Source organism: Dasypus novemcinctus, chromosome 13 (genome assembly GCF_030445035.2).
Source record: "Dasypus novemcinctus isolate mDasNov1 chromosome 13, mDasNov1.1.hap2, whole genome shotgun sequence".
NCBI lineage: Eukaryota > Metazoa > Chordata > Mammalia > Cingulata > Dasypodidae > Dasypus > Dasypus novemcinctus.
In genome coordinates, this window is record NC_080685.1 from 17,573,879 (window position 1) to 17,593,538 (window position 19,660).

The 19,660-nt window shown below is 42.6% G+C and overlaps 1 protein-coding gene across 4 annotated transcripts in view; it reads left to right on the plus strand.

Annotated features, from left to right (window-relative positions):
- Positions 1-4,158: 4,158 nt before the first annotated feature.
- Positions 4,159-19,660, plus strand: part of SIPA1L2 (signal induced proliferation associated 1 like 2) — a 245,073-nt gene continuing 229,571 nt past the window's right edge. For 2 of the 4 annotated variants that reach the window (XM_071207373.1, XM_058309533.2), the window contains exon 1: positions 4,408-4,495. The gene's annotated coding sequence lies outside the window, so the exon portion shown is untranslated. Of the gene's footprint in view, positions 4,496-4,759; positions 5,447-19,660 lie in introns of those variants that run through there. The other 2 variants (XM_058309532.2, XM_058309530.1) reach the window with 2 other exon arrangements.

Here is a 19,660-nt window from a genome sequence, read left to right on the forward strand (position 1 = left end):
TTGAGCTTTTTAATGCAGAGCTTAGGCTCCTAAGTATGTGGTATTTAGGACATTGTTAAGAAGTGTGGCATTATATTTTATTGCTTTTTCACTTTAAGAGGATACAGGATTTATTTTTACCAAAACTTCTAATATACTGTAAGAGTAGGGCCAGTAACCCAGCTTCTCTGAGTTGCAGTTCTCTGACTTCTCTTTTTTTGTAAACTGCAGCAGGACTTGGCACTTCTTATTTTACTTCACTGGACTGTAGTCTAACAAATTTCTGTTATGACAGGTTTCCATTTTGAAAGTCCATTTGCTCATCCAAATACGAGGATTTTCCCTCTGAGAGGAAAACAGGACCTGGCATGGACTAAGTGCTATATAAGTGTTTGCTATATAAATGAACATGCTTTGTGCCCTGGCCAAAGGTCAACGTTATTTCCCAAAGAGGCCTAGCAGTCTTCCCATGTCTTTGCATACCTTTTGTCCTCTTGTGGGCAGTACCTTCTTCTCTCCCGCCTGCTTGGCCCAGGCTAGGTTTGATCTCCTTGGTGTAGACTTTGCTGATTTGCCCCATGGTCAGCTGGCTTCCCCGTGGGTACCATAGGTGGTCATCAACACTGGGTCCCAAGTTCTGCTTTTACTGTGAAATTCACATTCCCTATAGGTCCTCTGGGTCTAATGTAATGCCCTGAATGTAGTACATGATCGATACGTATTTGTTGTAAATTATGAATATTCCTTTTACTTCAAAGGAAAACTTTAAAAAAGAGAAATGGTATTGAAAAGGGAAGGAGGAAATAAGGGTAGGTACATAAACCCTTATTTCACTTAGACCTCCTTTCAGGTTTCTCACAGTGTATGCATATTGACTGTAAGCAGAGCCTTCCTTTAGTATGTCAAGGAAATAACACTCCTGTTTTGCTAAATTCAAAGGTAAATAGACAAAAGTACCAGTCAAGGTTAGGAAGCAAGCTCAAAGCCTTGGAATGGGGTCAACACCTGGTAGTTCTTTGACCGCTATCCCTTTTTACTCTTTTTGGAGAAAAATATGTAGGACTGATGTTGGAATTACTTCAGAAGCAGTTGAGATATTGATTCAGAATTGAAAAAAAAAATGAATCCCTTGAGTTTGTTTCTTTAGGACCCCTTAGAGAATGGTAAAATTCATAGGAGAAACAAGACTTTTGAAGGACAGTAGGGGAAGTTTAGAGAACAAGAGGAAAGGAAGTCTTGACAGGAGGGAGGGTGAAAGTGATAGTTTCCTCCACCCTTTAGGCAAATACAACTTCACACTTCACAGATGATATTTTTCTTTAAACTTTAAGCTAAGTTTATAACTTTGATAGAACCAGAATTTTTTTTTCAATAAACTATCTTGAGGCCAAAATGATGAACTGGTATCTTAACAGGTACTGCAATTCCACATTCTCTATTCTAAGTTTAAAGCTGTTTACCCTTCCTGAAAAAGGTAAAGGGCTGTTGGAAAGAAGACTAGAGAGGGGAGGCACATGTAGTAATTCTTACAATATTTCTAGAATATTTTATTTGGTGAAGATTCTGAACCATTCCTGAGTTGTGTCTCTGGGAGTGCTCTCACAGCCTCCCATGGGGATAGATGCCTGTGGGTGCTGCCCCCTGCTATATTTCCATCGTTGAGCATGCCATTGTCCAGGCATGGCCAAGGGGCTTGGCAAATGTTTGCTGGGGACACAGATATTCTGATGAGGGAGGACTGTGAGACCTGGGTTTCCTGGAAAGTCAGGGACTCTCGTGAACTTTCACAAACACACACAACTTCTTGCCCTGCACGATCAATTACAAGCATGTTTTAAAGTGCTGCTAATTTTGGTAGTGGGGCTAACATGCCTTAGGACATTTCAATTTTAGTTTGCAAAACTGAAGAAGAGGGGTGATGAGGTGGGAAAGGAAGAGGGTTGTGGCTAGCACAGTCGTTGAGAGAGCCTGACCAGGCTTTCATATAAGATCATTACGTACCACGCCCTTAAGGAATGCATCAGAGGGCTAGGTTCCTGTTCATCTGTCAGACGATGGACAACTGCAGCTGCAGCAGCAAGAACCGTGTCATCCCACGGACTCAGGATTTGCTCTGTGCCTGGCAGTGATTGCATTAGGGTCAAAACGCAGAGAGAGACATGGCTCTTTTCCTCATGGTGCTTACAGAACAGTGTGGAAGACAATAAAATGTGCAATAGCATGAAACGTGAGAGATGTCGTGATAGGCTATGAGGGGAACATGGCCTCCCCAGGCTCTTTCCCCCTTCTTCCAAAAAATTCCCATCATGGTTGCTCCCATGTATCAGCATCTATCTCCAAGTGGGAGATGTGGCGCTCTTGAAGAGCAGGGACTGTGTGCTCCTAGCAGTGTCTGGAACATCACAGAGTCTCTACAAATGTTTGTGGAGTGAATCAGTGACAATCTCATAAATGCTGATAATGGGGTGAGGGCTGGGAAGTCTATGAGAACCTGGAGAAGGTGGGAATTTGCTCATGTGATGCTCTGACAGGTTTCATTATACCCAGTCTACACATTTTTAAAGACATATGAAAGACTGTACAGTGAGTACCTGCTTTAGATCACACAGAAATATAGCTAGGGAGGGACCTCTCCTATTTTACTTTTACCAGGGTTGTGTTCTGGAAGTGTTTGTGACAGAGAGAGTTCCGTCTCTCGATGGGGAGGGACTGAGAGCCCCGAATCCGGCCAGCACCAATCTCAGGAAACAAAGTTCAGAAACTCCGACAGACAGGCAAAGCCAGCTCAGCAAATCCTACGGTGTTGATTGCAAGGTAAACCAGAAGCCACGCTTCGGGGTTGTAGGCTGTGACTCTTGTGCCATTTAAGGCAGAAACGATTCCAGTCCAGCTTAAATGATCTGAGATCCTTCCAAAATCTTTCTTTCAGCAACCGATTCAAATGTCAAGCAATTTACATGAATATTTTCAGGTTGTGCTTCCTCTAGTGCGATTATCACCCAAGCAAGTTGCAAAGACGGGTTAAAAAAAAAAAAGTTGATTTTCTCCTCGATCCAGATAAAGATCAAAGAACATTCCCTGCCGGAGGGTTGCGGGCCAGGCTTGGAGGGCAGGGGGCGCTGGCCACGGGCTAGGCCCGGGAGGAGCGGGGCTTGGCGCCTTTCCCGCCTCCCTCCCCGGGGCCGCGCTCCCCTCCTCCGCAGCAGTCCCGCGCGCTGGGCGCCCACCTGTCCTCTCTTCGGCATCTTCTAGTGATGGCCACGGGTCTCCCCGTCCCCAGCCCACCCCGGAGCCCTGGGGTGGGGACGCCTGTCCGGGGCCGGCCGCCCTCCTCGCCGCTCCTCTTGCTGAGGAAGGTCTCTGCCCGACGAGGGCTCTCGAACGGTCGCCCCTAACTTGACGATTTTGCGGTTTCGGAGGGCAGGTGCCGTCGGAGCGCGGCAGGCGGGGCCTCGCGGGCGTCTCGGGCCCGGGCAGCGCCCGCCGGTTTGGTTTGTTTTCTTCTGCAGCGGGCGCGGCGGGGAGGGGACGCCCAGGGCCCGGCGGGCGCTTCTGCTCCCACCTCGCGGCGAACGCGGGGGCTCGGCCGGGGGCGGGCCTGGGCAAGGAGCCCCGCACCCAGCTTTGTGAGGAAGCTGCCGCCTCGTTAGTACGCGCTGGGCCCCCACGGAGCAAGATGGGGGGGGGGGGGGGCGTTAACTTATTCTTGTTGGAGGGGAGCAAACGAGTCTGGAAAAGAAAGACAAATAAATGGCTCTGACTTGTAACACGCAGGGTAACTGCCGGAGTCCGGCACGGGGAGGCTGCACCCGAGGGCGCCGACGCCGGAGCCCCAGTTTCTAAGCGTTTCTGACGCGGCGCGCACACTTTGTCCCGCAGCCCCTTCCCGGAGGGGCGCTCCCGAGGCCCCCTCCCCACAAACCAGCCAGCGCGCTCGGCGGGGCCTGGGAACCCAGCACCGGCTTCGCCACGGGAGCCGCGCGGTCAGCGAGACGGACGGCGGTCTGGCCCAATTAGGAGGCGAGGGCGGCTGGCGGCCTGCGGATGGCCGCCAATAGGAGGCTGCAGAGACGGTGTGGGGGCGGTGCTGCCCGGGAGTGGGCGGGCGGGATTTGGAGACGGCGCCGCAGACGGTGGGAGCCGGGGAGGAGCCCGAGCGGGGAGCGGAGAGCGGGAGGAGGAGCGGGAGGAGGAGGGTGAGCGCCAGCACCCTCCGCCCCGTCCGGCCGCTCCGGGAGCTCCAGCCGCGCGGCGCGCCCGCCCGCCCGCTCGCCGCACCTCGGGTGCCTCAGCCCGCGTCCCGCTTCTCCCGCAGCCCGCGGGTCCGGGAACACCTTCCCGCCGGAGCCCCGGCGCGCGGGGAAGAGTCCGGGGCCGGGCCGGGGCGGCGATGGGGAGCCCGGGGCAGCGGCGCGCTCTGAGGCGGCGGCCCCCGCATCTGCCGCCCGGCGCTCGCGCGCAGTAGCAGGTACCGCGCCGCCCGCAGCCGCCGTCCGGCGGGACCGCGTCGGCTGAGGTGCGTGTGGGGGGTGAGCGGAGGAAGGACCCAACCCCTCTGTTCTCGGCGAGGGAGGGCGGGGGGTCCTCTCGGGAGCTTTCGGGCCCCGGGGAAGGCTGGCCGCGGGAGGCGAAGGGCTGCCCTTTGGGGGGCTCCTCCCGGGCGGTGACAGCGGGCTGGACCCGACGGGGGCCGCGGGGCCCCTGGGGAGCGAGGAGAAGGGCGGCCCTCAGGGTGGGCCCCGGGGACTCGAGGTGTGCGTGCGCGCGGCCCCGGGGCGGCGGGGCGGAGAGCGGGGCTCCCCGAGGCGCCCCGCGCCCTGGACCCCCGCCGAGGGGGAGCCGCCGCCGCTCTGCCTCTCAAAGTTATTGATCGCCTGAAAGGTTATTCCCGCCTGGCGACACGAGCCGTAATGAGAACCTCGCTTTCCGTGCCCAGCAACTCCTCCCTGACTAACACAGAGAAGATCAAAAGGCGGCCGGATGCGGGTCACCCTTTGCACCAGTTGGGGTTACTTGTTTAACTCGCTGCGGAGTGTATTCGTCCTTAAAGACGGGGACCCCGAGCGCGCGCGTCGGTGGGCGCCCGGCACGGCCTCACGGAGGGACCCGGGTCCCTCTTTTGTAAGCTCTGGAGGAGCCACTGCGTGCCCTTTTTCTTCTCAGTCCGGACGGCTCTCCTACTTTATTAATTCCTGTGTCACGCTTCATCTCCCGGCTCCTGGTCCTGTTCGAGTCCCACCGTGTTATTAAAGGTAGTTGGATCACGTCCTGGGAATATCACCACCAGCACCTACAGATTAATTTTCAGCTTTGCTGCAAACCCAGAGAATCAATTTCGGTTAGTCATCTACAGGCGAGAGCCGAGGCTCTCTCGCAAGAGAACACAACTTGGCATTACCCCTCTGGGAGAGATTTGTCATCATTAACCTGCTTCGGTTAAATTAATTCATCCCTAGATGACTCCCGCGTGAGTACTGGAAAAATCAAGTGCATTGGTCCCGTAATTTTGTTCACCAAAACATGATTTTTGGTTAAATTAAAATTGTGGAAATTTGGGGTTTTGCATAAATTTAGAGTTGGTTTTGATAACGATGGCTTTTTTCCTTTAAACAAAGCATCTTAGTGATTCTCGTGGGTTCACTCAGTAAGTTCGAGATAGTCACTCAGATTTTCCCTTTCTTTGCCTCTTTTGTCTGCAGTTTTCATTTCTAAACGTTAACACTAGATGGCTTTCTTATGACAGGCATTTAGTAAACTGTGCTTTTGAATTGCCTGTATCTGCAATCCAGGCTGCATTTCTTCCTCTTAGAATTTGTAATGGGAAAAAGAAATCTCCGAAACTGTTGCTTTCCTTGAAGTATATTACTTCCCTGTAAAACCTAAACAAACTAATATCTAGGCAGCTATTAAAAGGTGGCCTGTTGTTTCTGGCATTCCTAAAGATGAATTTCAAGAGACAGCTTGGCTCTTAACAGTTAGTCACATATTTAAGAAGGTCTCTTTCATGTTTTGGCTAATTTGAGGAATTTAAAGTTCCACAGGGAGTTTTGTAATTCTGTTTAGAAAACATTTCCTCCTTGAGTTGCTTATTGCTTATTGTAGGTCACTGCTTGATTCAGAGAGGTGTAAGAGAGTATTCATTGGAAAGGAAGTACAGTCTCCCTTGAGTTTTGCATACAAATGGTATTATTGCCTTCTACTAAAGATTCCATGATGCATTTGGGGAAGAGATGTAGTTGAAGTATATATGGTGATTCATACCAAGGATTGTGTTAGGGGCATCTTTATTTCTTTCCCTCTAGGTGATGCTTGATTTTTCATTTCTAAGCACATCTCCCTTTTTTGGGAAGTCCAGTAGCTTATAGTTGGCCACTTCAGCAGCAGCAGATTCCCAGTCATGTTTTAAAGTACCTTTATTCTTAAAGCAAGACGCTGACAACCTGTACAAATCTTACCTATGTATTAGACCTCAAATTTATTTATAAGCTGAATCTTCATAATATCTGTATAACTGTCATGTGTTGTATGCCTTGCCCACCTTAATATATGACATGTTGTCTTCTAAATTAGAGAGTATATTCATAAACTGCTGAAAGAAACAAAACAAAACAAAACTACTGAGCAAGCATTTGGGAAGTAGGAAATGAAATAAGCAACAGCTTTTATCAGTACCCACATGCTACCTATAGATGGAGTGAAATGAACTTGGATAAAAAGAGTTTAAACATTTAGTCCAGAAAATAAAGCAAGAGAAATTATAGGTATGGAGATGGAGCTTTCGGCTTTGGATCTGAGCCACGGATTTTCCCCAGATGATTTTAGTATATGTTTTTCATAAAATGACTCTATGTTTATTAATTTTATGGAATGTAACATTTTGTCTAATAGGGAAATTATCAGATCATCATGATTTGGCACACATAATGGTTATTGTGGTTAAAAATGTATGATATGGGTTTGGAAGGCTCACCCCCCCCTCCCCACAGACTGTAATGGAATTTTGAAGGGTTCCTTGATAACTGAGCTTAGTAAACACCTTTCCATTTAGGGGATCCTTTTATCTGAGCCAGATAAGAGAACTAGGTTATTCATTTTGAAAAGCTAACTATTCCTTAAAGAGGGCTTTAACTAGTGAGTTACCCTGAAAGGGCAGTTGTTTGGCAGTGGGAGAAATTCTTTTAAAATTAGGTGCTGTGTTTGGTAATCAAAACTAGTTTAAAAGGGGTTGTGTTTACTGCTACTGCGTACTTTGCAATAAACTATGTGTTCCTGCCTCCACAGCCGTAATTGGTAAATGCAAGTTTTTTTTAGAGGTTGAGGAAAGGATTGAGTCTTTCAATTTATTATCTACTCATGGTGGTGACTTAGGCTTACAAATCCTTTTAAAGACATGCTGAATTTGAAGAAGATTTAGACTTTTTGTTAACTGAAAAGCAAAGTTGTTTTTTTTCTTTTGAATTTGAATGAAATATGAAATACATTCCTAAGAATACAGGGAACAATGTTCTGGATTTTCTACTTCTACTAATGTACTTAATTCCCTTGCCGAGTGATAGAGTAGAAAGAACATTATTCAGGGGGACAGGAACTTCAACTTTCTTCAATCTACTGCCTGTTTCTTAAATAATATTTTGATAAGCCAGTTACTTTCTGAGCCTCAGTTTCTTCATCTTAAAACAAATGAGTTTGGCTAAAGTATTTCCTTAATGTCTCTTAGTGCCAAAGTTTAGAGATCTTTATCATTTAAAGTAAATATATTTGAGTAATGAAAATGATGTTTGGAGTAGTTGATATATATATATATTTTCATGATTGTGTCTTTTCTTTGCCTTGTTTTCTAGATCAGTAAATTTGTATATGAACTTTCTAGAGAGTTATAGCTATTTGATGTACCTTGAAATTTTTTATTTGGAAATTATTTTTCTGTTCCAGTCACATTCAGCTGTGACTGCTGTAAGAGAAAAATAACAGTATATTTTAAATTTAGTTGCCTTACAACTTCAGAGATAAAGTAGTTTGATCCTTTCTAAACTTGATTTATTAACTTTGTTTCCAAAGATTAGTAGGGTATAAGGGAGCCAGATCTCACCCATTGTAGAGGTTCTGTTTCTTATGAGAGTTTATCTTGTGTAACCCAATTCCCCGCAGCCCCCCCATTCAACAGTGTGACAATTGGGTGACTGGAAAGAAGAAAATATGGGATAAATTGGTCTAGTTGTCATAGGTTCATTGAACCAGAAAGGACCTTAAAGATTATCCCTTTCTGTTATTCCCATATTTTTTAGTGTTATCAACCCATAGAATTAAAAACAAAACACAAAAGCAAATTTTAGAGATTGCCAGACTTTTACTGTTGATACATAAATACACTGAAAATTAACAATAGCAAATACCATATATTTTCAGTGTATTTCATAAAAATATGTTGATACATTAAAAAAGGAGGGGGGTGTGCATGCTGTCAGATGAACGGACAATTTTCTATCCAATAGGAAATTTGTTTAAATCACACACTCCACCAAGCACATATTCCCAAGTATGTACAGATGCTTTATCCTTTTGTACAGACCAGTGAAAACTTCACTAAGGACCAGAGTTTGGAAATCACTGACCAGCCCGACCAACCGTTCTTTCATGCTTGAATGCTGTTTTAGTTTCTGAGGCTGCTCAAGTAAATACCCTGAATGGGTCAGGTTAAACAATGGGAATTTATTTGCTCACGGTTTGAAGTTGGAAGAAAGTCCAAACCAAGGCATCATCAAGGTGATGCTTTCTTCCTGAAGGCTGTGGTGTCCTGGGGCTGATTGCTGGTGATCCTTGGTCCTTAGTTTGTCACACGGCAAGGCACACGGTGGCGGCTCCTGGTTTCTCTTCCAGGTTCTGTTGATGCTCAGCTTCTTGCTTCCTGTGGCTTTCTCTCACTGTCTGAACTTCATTCTGCTTATGGAGGACTCCAATAATAGGGTGAAGACCCATCCTGATTTGGCTGGCCCACACTTTAACTGAGGTAACCTCATCGAACAGTCCTACTTGTAATGGATTCATACTCACAGGAATGGATTCTTTTTAAGAACATGTTTTTTTGGGGGTTTACACCACTTCAAACCACCTCAGTCCCCTTTGCATGATCTCTGCATGTAGTCTTCTCTCAATGCCTGAACATCTACCTTTTTAATGTTTGTGGGTGGTGGAAAGTTTCTTTGATCTACAGAATTGAAATTTCATCCTACCACTTGTTATTTAGAATTCTAATCCTTGGTGGCCTGTAGAACAAATCCTTCTATGGAAGTACGTCAGTTATGCAGTGAACAATACCTGTCAATGTTGTGCCCAGAACTGAAAGCTTCTAGTGACAATTATTTGATCAGTATAAAGTAGAGTAGGGGTACCCCTCCTTCAAGTTGATTTCCTGCATTCACGTTTTTGGTGGCTATGTTACCCTGACTTGGTGAGTTTCCTGTCCATTAAAATCCTTGAGTCCTGGGGGAGGGGAGTGGATGTAGCTCCATGGTTGAGTGCCTGCCTCCCACATACCCACGTCTACCATCTAGGGTTCAATCCTGGTACCTCATAAAAAACAAAAAACCCTGAGTCCTCAATCACATGCTGTCATTAAGCTGCATCTTTCCCATCTTGTGCTGATTTCATTGCAAGACCTAACCTTTATTGTGCTTGGATTTCTTTAGCTGCTTCTTTTCTTGGTATTTTTTTGCAGTTTGCCCGCCATCCCAAAGATATACTGTCTGCACATTGGATCAAACTGTCTTCAATATCTTTAAGTTATTGATGACATTGTTTAATTGGACTGAACCATGATTGTACCACTAGAAGCTGCTTCCCGCTGGGTCTACGAGGAGTCACATTTTTGGTTTGTTTGTTTGTTTTTGTGTTTTTTTTTTTTTTTGCAGAGGTTGGGGTTACAGTTTAAGTACTGATGCACTTAATTTCTTATAATTATCACATATCTCTCTACTTTTTCCATACAGATATTATTAAAGAGCATGTCAAACCTCCTTTGTTCTACTGACCAAGTTATTCTAATAAGAAAAAATAGGTCAGCTTAACATGGTTCATTTTTTTAGTATGTTGCTAGGAACTAGAACTGTGTTCTGCAGATAGCTGGTGATTAAGAAATATTTGCTTAGTGACTGAGAGAATGGATGAATGAGAGAAATGGGGGTCACGCTATGACCATTGGAGGAGGCCTTAGACACTGAAAAGATGATAGGAAAAATCAGTGTTTTGGCTTTCTTAAACTTATTATCCAGCTTAGTATTATTTTATTTGCTTTCAGAAAGTAGAGAACTATAATCTTGTCCCATTTTGCAGGAGTTTTAATTAATTGATGCCATTCTCTTATTTCATAAATAAACATTTAGCCATAATGGGCATTGTGAGCTCTGCCAGTTTGATTATTCCATATTTTTCACTTTTATGTATTTGCTAAATCTACTGGGAAAAGCTCCATTTCAGTTCAGCTGCTCAAGGAATCAGAGCAATCCTAAGTGGGATATTTAGTTCTTCATACAGGGCAAAAGCGGCTGTTTTAAGTGTTTAAATTCCTTAATCCAAAGAACAGTTGTTGTTTTTTAGTAGAGTCTCTAAACTTTTTCCAGTGTGCATCCTATGTATATAAAATCTTTGAGTGCTTACTTATCTAAATATCTCTACATATTGCATATGCATATATGCCTTTACATATGTTTGCATACGTGTATATGTATGTCTTTACCATGCTAAGGTATCATGGCTATTATAACACAAACAGTATAAATTTTGAGAAAGGTGGTATTAAAAATAAATAGAAGTTGGAGACTTTTGTTTCCACACCTCAAGGGCTTGTTTTGTTATGCTTTGAAATGTGTGGCCCCAGTTCAGATTCCGCTGCTCTGCCTCTGTTTGGGTAGAGTTCATAACTATTGAGAGGATTTCTAGGGGGGCCTGTAGAGGCTTGTAAGGGAAGCCCAAAGACACTCTCCACCCTTATTGGGCCCAGTATTTACTGTATTCTTTTTCCTGAGGGCACGTCTGACTTTGGCCTCTTTCCTTTTAGAATAGTTTGTGGTTTACTTGGTTTGAAATTTCATTTGTTGGGGGGAAAAATATGAGGGATGCTATTTTTCTTGGAAATTTTCTAGTTGAATTCAGCTGTTCTGGAAGCATTGCACTTTCAAGGACTTGCACCTTGCACCTTGCACACATGCAGCCAGCACCAGTCCTAGATTAGGGTAGAAGGACATGACTAGTCCTATTTTCCAGTCCAAAGACCCCTAAAAGAGACCTCTAAAAGAATAAGAGCGACTTAAAAAGTGTAGATTAACGGTGGAGTGCTGCCTTTATCTTATTGGCCAGAATTGTAGTACACACCACCTCTAGGTACAAGGGAAAGTTACTTGTTTAACTTAACTGCTTTGACAGCGGTAACGCATGGTATATGCACAACTTCAACTAGCTGTCCCCTGCCCCACCCACCTTCCTTTTCACTCTTCCTTTTACTGCTTTATTTTCATCTATAGCATTTATTACATCTGGTATCATATTGTATGTTAAACTTTATGTTTATCTTCTGGCTCAATAGACTGAAAGTGCCCTAAGGGCAGGGACATTTTTGGACACCTATATTCCCTGCACACAATATGCTTTCAACAAATATTTGTTAAAGGAATAATTAAGAGTCCTGGTTTGAACATGAAAGAACTTTGTATCTTGGCTTTTGTTGAACTAAGTAGTTTTGCCTTAAAGTTTAAATTATTTCTACTGTAAGTTGGAACATTTGAAATGATTTTTGATTGAGCTTTGGTCTGGAGTTGATAAAAATGTAGAAGTAGTTTCTGAGAGTGTTTTAACATAGGCTTCTGTCAGTTCCATCAAGACTCTTAATGCTCCACTCGGAAGGGAATGCTTTGGGCAGTCTGGGAATCCTGGGGTGCATCCTTCCTTTTTTGAGAGGATACTTTCTCTAGGTCTCATAGTTTGGTCCCAACTGATAATTGCACAGCTCTGTTAGAATCAGATAAAGCTATCGTTCTCTTAAAAGCTCTGGTTTGGGCTTATTAATAAAGATAACTGAAAAGAAATTTTTTCTGAATTGTGTAACATTACCTGTGATCTTTTATCTCTCAATCTCTAGCAATTACAGTTTCTTTTAGAGAATAATGATATTTAAAATCCTTCCAGTACTATATAATAGGACTTTTGTTGATTTAGTACTTTTGATTTGAGGGTTTCAAGGTACATTAGAATATTATGTGTGCCTTAAATATAGTGGGTAATCAGTAGGCATAATTTTAATTTTACATGGTCGAAGCCTTTTATCTTTAATATCCTGACATGGTGCTATATTATATGAAATCAGGGGGATATCATTCTAACTTCTTTTTGTTTAAACTTGTGTATTAAGGTATGCAGTGATGAGCTCCATAGGCTAGGTTGGGAGATTGGTCAGAGTTATAGTAAAATTACCTAATTTACCAAATCATTTTGTTTGAGGGTCATTATAAGTCATTTGCTTGGAATAATGGATCTATTTTCCTCTGTAAAAAGTTTTAAATTATGATAAGAATGAATGAGGGAGGCTAATGTTTTTGACTTATAACTGGAAAAAAGAATTGGGGAGAGAGATTCCCACAGATAAATTTGAAAACATTTATTGTTTTTTTTGAGGTGCCGTGGACTGGGACCTCGTAAGTGGGAATTCGACACTTAACCACTGAGCCACCTTGACTTCCCTTTGGTGGTTTTCTTGTTTTGTTTTGCTTGTTGTTTGTTTTTGTTTTTTTTCAGGAGGTACTGAGACTCTCATGTGGGAGGCAGGCAGTCAGCCACTTGAGTCACATCTGCTCACAGGTTCACCAGAGCCTTTTGAGGCTGGTAGAATCATCCCCTTTTATAGAGAGAGAGTTAGTAGTTTTCTGATCTTAGTTCTTAAGAGTTTCGAACCTAGCTCTCAACTCCAAATATAGTGCTCTTTCCACTCTTGCACAGCTGCCTTGTTAGGGACAGTAGACCTCAGTAGACAGTTACAAAATGAGTGCATGAAAGGACAAGAGGGAAGAAGGAAAGGAGTAGAGGAGGAGGAAGCATGAGAAGAGTTACTGTGATGAAATTATCTCACTGTCTGTGAAAGTGGGGAATGCTGGCCCATGATTGGTCTAATGAGCTTATCGTTCTAGTCTGAAAACTGCCCTGTTGTTCTGGCCATCTTTTATTAGTTAGATATTTTGCCATTTGTGGTGAGGTAGCAGTTCTGCCAATTGAATCAAGTTAAATATTCTTTGTTGGAAGTGGGTGGGTTCTTCTGTGATCACGCAAAAAACATTTTTTAGCTCCTGAGTCTTTGCCAAGATTAAAAGAAGTGTAAGAGGAAACAAATTTTTGTTTTGCATTTATACTTTGCAAGATTTACATTATCTTTGTTTAAGCCAGTTGAATGTGAATCCCTAAATAAATTTCAATATTTAAATATTTAAAAGGATTCATCCACAGTACTTTACTCACCCAAAGAATAAGTGCTTACAACAAAGAAAATAACACCCTTGCAGATGTAGCCCATATAGACTTTGTTCACCTTGTCATTGATTTATAAAACATTAATAGCAAAGCTAGAATTTGAACATTCATTGAAATGCTTAGCTGGCTCCGTTCCAAAATATTGTTTCTCTGGTAGAGAAAGCAGGACAATTTGTTTAAAACTGGCAGTTAGCCAGTCAGAATAGCTCTGACGCAATCATTGCTGTAACTACTTTGCTCTGACTGCTAATTTTAGGGCAGTTAAATCTGGGTGATGTCTGATGGCTGCTGTTGCTCTGCGTCTGGTTCTGTGGAGCTTTCTAAATTCGTCCTCCTACTTTGGCATGTTAACTCTCAGTTCTTTCAGAAATAAGCTGCACAGTAGAGGGGATGCTGAGCTGGCACAGGATACGTGAATGGAGTGAGGAGCAAGGCCCCAGGAGGGTTTCAGGAGAAACATCCTTTAATCTTACTATTTTCTTTGTTATTCCACCAAAGTATTTATCACTTATATACTTCTCTTACTCTAGTAAAGTGGTTGAGGTGAGGAGGATGGAGAGAAGGATAATGACAACATTTGCTTGTTTTCTTTGCCATCTCTACAAGCATTAGTATGTTTGAACTTTTATCTTCTTTTCTGGAGAAAGGAGTATTATATAAAGAACAAAGTAGAATTTCCTTCCTGTTGCTGAAGAAGGAAGTAGGATGAGGTTATTGGTTTTGTCTAACTAACTTAGCTTTCCATGGAAATGAGTATAATCCAATTTTAAAATAAGGATCTTGGACCAGACAGTCTTGAGAACTCTCTCTTTAAATGCTGCCGTTCTAGGGAGTGGATGTGGCTCAAGCGGTTGAGTACCTGCTTCCCACATGGGAGGTCCTGGGTTTGGTTCCTGGTGCCTCCTAAAAACAACCAAAAAAAACATACAACAAGCAAACAAATGAAAAAACCAACACGTGGGGAGCCAGTGTGGCTCAGTGGTTGAGTGCCACATTCTCACTTACGAAGTCCCTGGGTTTAATCCCCAGCCCTGGTACCTCAAAAAAAAAGAAAAAAAAGAAAAACAAAAGAATAAAACAAACCCCAAAACCAAACCAAAAGCTATCATTTTAAGGTTTCCAAGTTAACAGGCCCTCCCCCCAGAGTGTGAGGACAGGCACCGGGTCACTCCATCCGTGTCCTCCAGCCCTAGGTAAGTGTCTGGCACAGTCAGTAAATTAACTGACTAATAGAATGTTAGACCTGCAAGGGACCTCAGGGTTAACCTCTAATTGAACTTCCTTATGCTACTTATTTTGAAATAGAAGAGATTGGTGGTGTAACAAGTAGACCTATTATACAATAGAAGGTATGCCTTATTAGGAGATGAAGTAATTACCCGTTCGACTCTAAGTGTTCCAGCAGAGCTGATGACCATGTGTCAGATATATTAGTCAAAGATTCCTGCATAAATGAAACCTAAGGGTAGATGGACACTAACACCCTTTTTCCAGATGAAAGACCCTATGGGTTGGTGAGATGAGTGTGCTTATATAGTCAGGAACGCATTTGAGGAGAAGGTTGGATTTGCATTAAGCTTTGGAAAATGGTTAGGATTTGAATTGATGTTGAAGGCCTATTTTGTACAGGACACTATTGGCTCTGTGGGGGACTAGCATAATTTATAAAAGACACCCTTGTTGTTCATTTGGTAATAGTACTGCCTTCATTAACTCTGTCTGCCTAAAATCAAACTCATCTCTTTGCCTGGTTTAGGTTTTGCAACACCAGATATGGATTTTATTAACAAAAGTAACATTGCAGAGAAATGATGGATGGTATCTCCAAAGTGGTGATTAACTTGTCTATTATGCAAGATACTCAACTTGATTTTTTTCCTAGTATACCAAGGTTATAGAGTATGTCATAAATCTAAAAGAAAATTTATTTTGGAGACATCAGAGATATTAAATAAACAGTATTTTGGCATGAAATTACTGAATCTGTTTTACTTGTGTCTGTCAAGAGGACATACAGTATTATGTTTTCAATGCAACACCACATGCTTTGTGTTGAGACTTTAGTGGTTTATTTGGTGGTTTATTTTCCAAAGTGATTTTTAGAAAATATTCTAAGTAATAAAAGTTTTAAGTTGACAGCTGTAGGAAGGATGACTGGAGTTAGAGTGTGTGGCCAGTAGGAGCTTGCCCTACCTGAGATCTCATCAATTGTGTGTCTATTTGGGATTTGTGTTAAATTGCTGCTGTTTCTCTGTTGCTTCAGTTCACTTTCATTTTTATGCTTCATGAAGTAATCGTAAATGCTGGATAAGATTTGCATTTGCCACTTAGATTCCAAAACAACATAATCACCATATATTTCCCCCAACTTTTTATCATGCAAAATTTAACATACAGTTGACAGAACTGTGCAGTAAATACCCATATACCCACTACTTAGATTCTACAGTTAACATTTTACTATATTTGCTGTATTCATATCTTTTCATCAATAAATTCATTTTATTTTTTGGATACAATTTATTTATTTTCAATTTATTTCTCTCCCCTTCCCCACCCTCCACCCCCAGTTGTCTGCTTTCTATGTCCATTCGCTGTGTGTACTTCTGTGTCCACTTGTATTCTTTTTTTTAAATCAGTATTCTTTTTTTTTCAAAGATTTATTTTTATTTATTTCTCTTCTCTCCCCCCGCCCCAGTTGTCTGTTCTCTGTCCATTCTCTGTGTGTTCTTCTGTGTCCGCTTCTATTTTTGTCAGTGGCACCAGGAATCTGTCTCTTTTTGTTGCGTCATCTTGCTGTGTGTGTGCAGCGCCACTCCTGAGCAGGCTGCACTTTTTTTTGCGTTGGGCGGTTCTCCTTACAGGGCATACTCCTTGCGCATGGGTCTCCCCTACATGGGGGACACCCCTGCATGGCACAGCACTCCTTGCCCGCATCAGCACTGCGCATGGGCCAGCTCATCACACGGGTCAGGAGGCCCTGGGTTTGAACCATGGACTTCCCATGTGGTAGGCAGACGCCCTATCCGTTGGGCCAAATCCACTTCCCTTGGATACAGTTTAATATAAATTGGACACGTCAGTACGCTTTGCTCCTAAACACTTCCACATGTATATCATTAATAAGAGCTCAAATATTTATTTATATTAGAGAAGTTCTAGGTTTATAGAACAATCATGCTTAAAATATAGGATTCTCATATACTACTCAATTATTAACACCTTGCTTGGTGTGGCATATTTGTTCCAATTGATGAAAGCACTTTTTATAATTGTATTATTAACTATAGTCCATGGTTTAACTTAGGGTGCACTGTGTAGTGCAGTTATGGATTAAAAAAAATTGTATTCTATTTCAGTATATACAACCTAACAATGCTTCCCCTTTTAATTACATTCAGATACATAGTTCAGTATTGTTAATTATGCTCAAAATGTTGTGTCACCATCACCACCATCCATTACCAAAACATTTCCATTGTACTTTTTGAGGTCAATTTATATAGTGAAATGCACAGATCTTAACTGTATCATTCTGTGAATTTTGACAAATGGAGGAGCTCATCTAGCCTCTACCTCTTTTAAGATGTAGAACATTCTTTTCACCCCAGAGAGTTCTCTCATGCCCCTTCCCAGTCTAATTTTACCTACTCCTGTTCCCAGGCAAATACATATATATAAAATATTTGTTTTTTTCCCCATAGAAGGATCCAGGATCCTTCCATCTTGTTTCTTGAACTTCATATAAATGGAGTCATATTGTATGTACTCTTTTGTGTAAAGCTTCTTTCACTTAGCATAATTAAAAAAAAACACTGTCATTTACTTTAAAATGTATTATAATACCATGCTTGCTTTATCTTTACCTTTGATTATAAGCTCTTTTCAAAGGTCATATCCACTTGTCAAGTGCTTTTAGTAGCAGTTGCTTTTAGTTATTTGTGTATTTATTTTAATTCTGATCTCAATTTTTACCTTTCTGAACAGCAAATCTGATTTGGTCATTTTCTGACTGGGTCTCTTCCTTCATCCCACCCGAATAGTCTGAAAATTATCAGGTGCTTCTTTTGTTAGTTTGCTCGCACTTGCCACAGGATGGGCTCAGGCTTTTGCTTCTTAAGAGATGAATCCTGACCAGACACATTACCCATTAATTTGTGTATGCTACTTGGAAAACTTTAGATGAAAGAAAATGCATCTAACTACTGCTGCAAAGCCTATTCTTACCTTTGTGATTAACTTTGAAAAACAGTTTGCAATAAAGAAGATTTAGTAAGGTATCTCTGAGGAATAATTTCCAATTCCAGTGCAGTAGTCATTAAAACCAAAATTAATCTGGAGGAGATGAACTGAACCCAAAAAAGGAGACTTTTAAATTTTTAAAAATCACCTTTCCTGAGATAGCAGCTAGAATAATAAAATCCTAATTGTCTTAAAAATAAGATCCCAGGCGTAAATAACCAAACCCTCTGCTATGCCCACTATTAGAAGTTCTGAGTTGCTAAACCACTCAGCCATGAACAAAACTATTGTAGAGATTTCATCAGCAGTACTATGTTTTGCACATGCAGTGTGTATTTTTTTCTTTAGGCCTGTGTTGGTTAGGGCAGTTCCTGCTGCTCTACAGGAAACTAGAGACAGGCTTACTTCCCTCTCGTGTAACAGCCTGTGGACTAGTTATGTGGGCTGCTGACTATTCCTGATCCAGGGTCCTTCCATCTTGTTTCTGCAGCTGTAGGGCATCAGCCTTATCTGTGTGACTAAGGCCTGTTGGGCGCGTGTGTTAGGGTTCTCTAGAGAAACAGAACTGACAGGAAGTACATGTATGCAATTTTATAAAATTGTCTCACATGACTGTGGGGATGAACAAGTCCAAATTTTTAGGGCAGGCTGCAAGCCAGATAACTCTGATGAAGGTCCTCAATGAGTTCCCCCGGAGACGCTGTCTGTCTGAATGGAAATTCTCTCTTTAAATGCTGAAATCACTTCTTTTAAGGCCTTCTCCTGTTAGATGAAGTAACACTTATTGCTGAAAGCAATGTAATCAGCCATAGATGCAGTCAATTCACTGATAAATGAAGTGCATGAAATGTCCTTGCATTACACTTAGCCCTGTGTTTGCTTGCTGAACAACCTGGCACTGTTACCTGGCCAAGTTGACACATGAGCCTAACCATCACAGCATGTCTGCCGTGATGCTTGTAGAAAAGGAAAGGAGCTCCAAGGACATAGGGTCATTTTAAGGTCTGGCCCAGGCATGGTCAACATCACCGCTGCCCCCAGTGTGCTGGAGAACTCAGTGACTTGAGCACCCTGAGCTTCAAGGGGTGCTGAGGAATATCGCGGCGCTGGCTGTCCAGGGACTTTCGTTCCATTACTGAGCAATTAGCATGGTCTGTGCTTTGGTTCTGCATCGCCCAATGGGTTTTATGATACTTGGTTTGTTGCTACTAGTTAATAACACTCTGTGGCTGTCAAGGCACCTGCTTCTTTACGACAGGACAGAAGTCCATGTGACTTAGAACAACAAGAAGTCACTTGTTCTTTTAATCTGATCCCAAAATAGGGAAGAAAGACGTGTGATGAGACTGTGGGTTCTTTCCAGTGACTGTGGGACCTGTGGTCAAGCTGCTTCATCTCTCAGTCTCACACCTGTCTGTGGAGAGAGGCCTTCATCGTAGTGCAGTGAGGATTAGTTGAAGTAAGGTACCTGTTGTGTAGTAGGTGCTCAGATGTATTTGTTCATTTATCACATATTTATTGCATGCTCTTTGGTGCCAGTCACAGTTCTAGGGACTCAGGTTATGGTGGTGAGTAAGGCAGACAGGGTCCTTGCTCTAATGGTGCTTTCATTCTGGAAATACAATAACCTTTCTAACAATATTCCTCTCAGTTGATTTCTTGTTTTTTAATTGGAAGCAGTGCTACCTTTTCTTGTGAAGTGCAGTTTAGTTCTGGGTGGAGGAAGGGAGAGTAAAGACTAATAATAGTGAGATTGCAGGCAGATTCTGTAACTTTGAAAGAAACATTACTGGGAACTTGGATTAGGAGCCATAATAAAGGGGCTAGTCCCCTGTTTAAAATTCAGACTCATAATAGAAGGCTTAAGAGACACTTGATGAATGGAATAATGGTAATCATTTATTCAGGAACCAGAGTTTCTTGGGAGCAG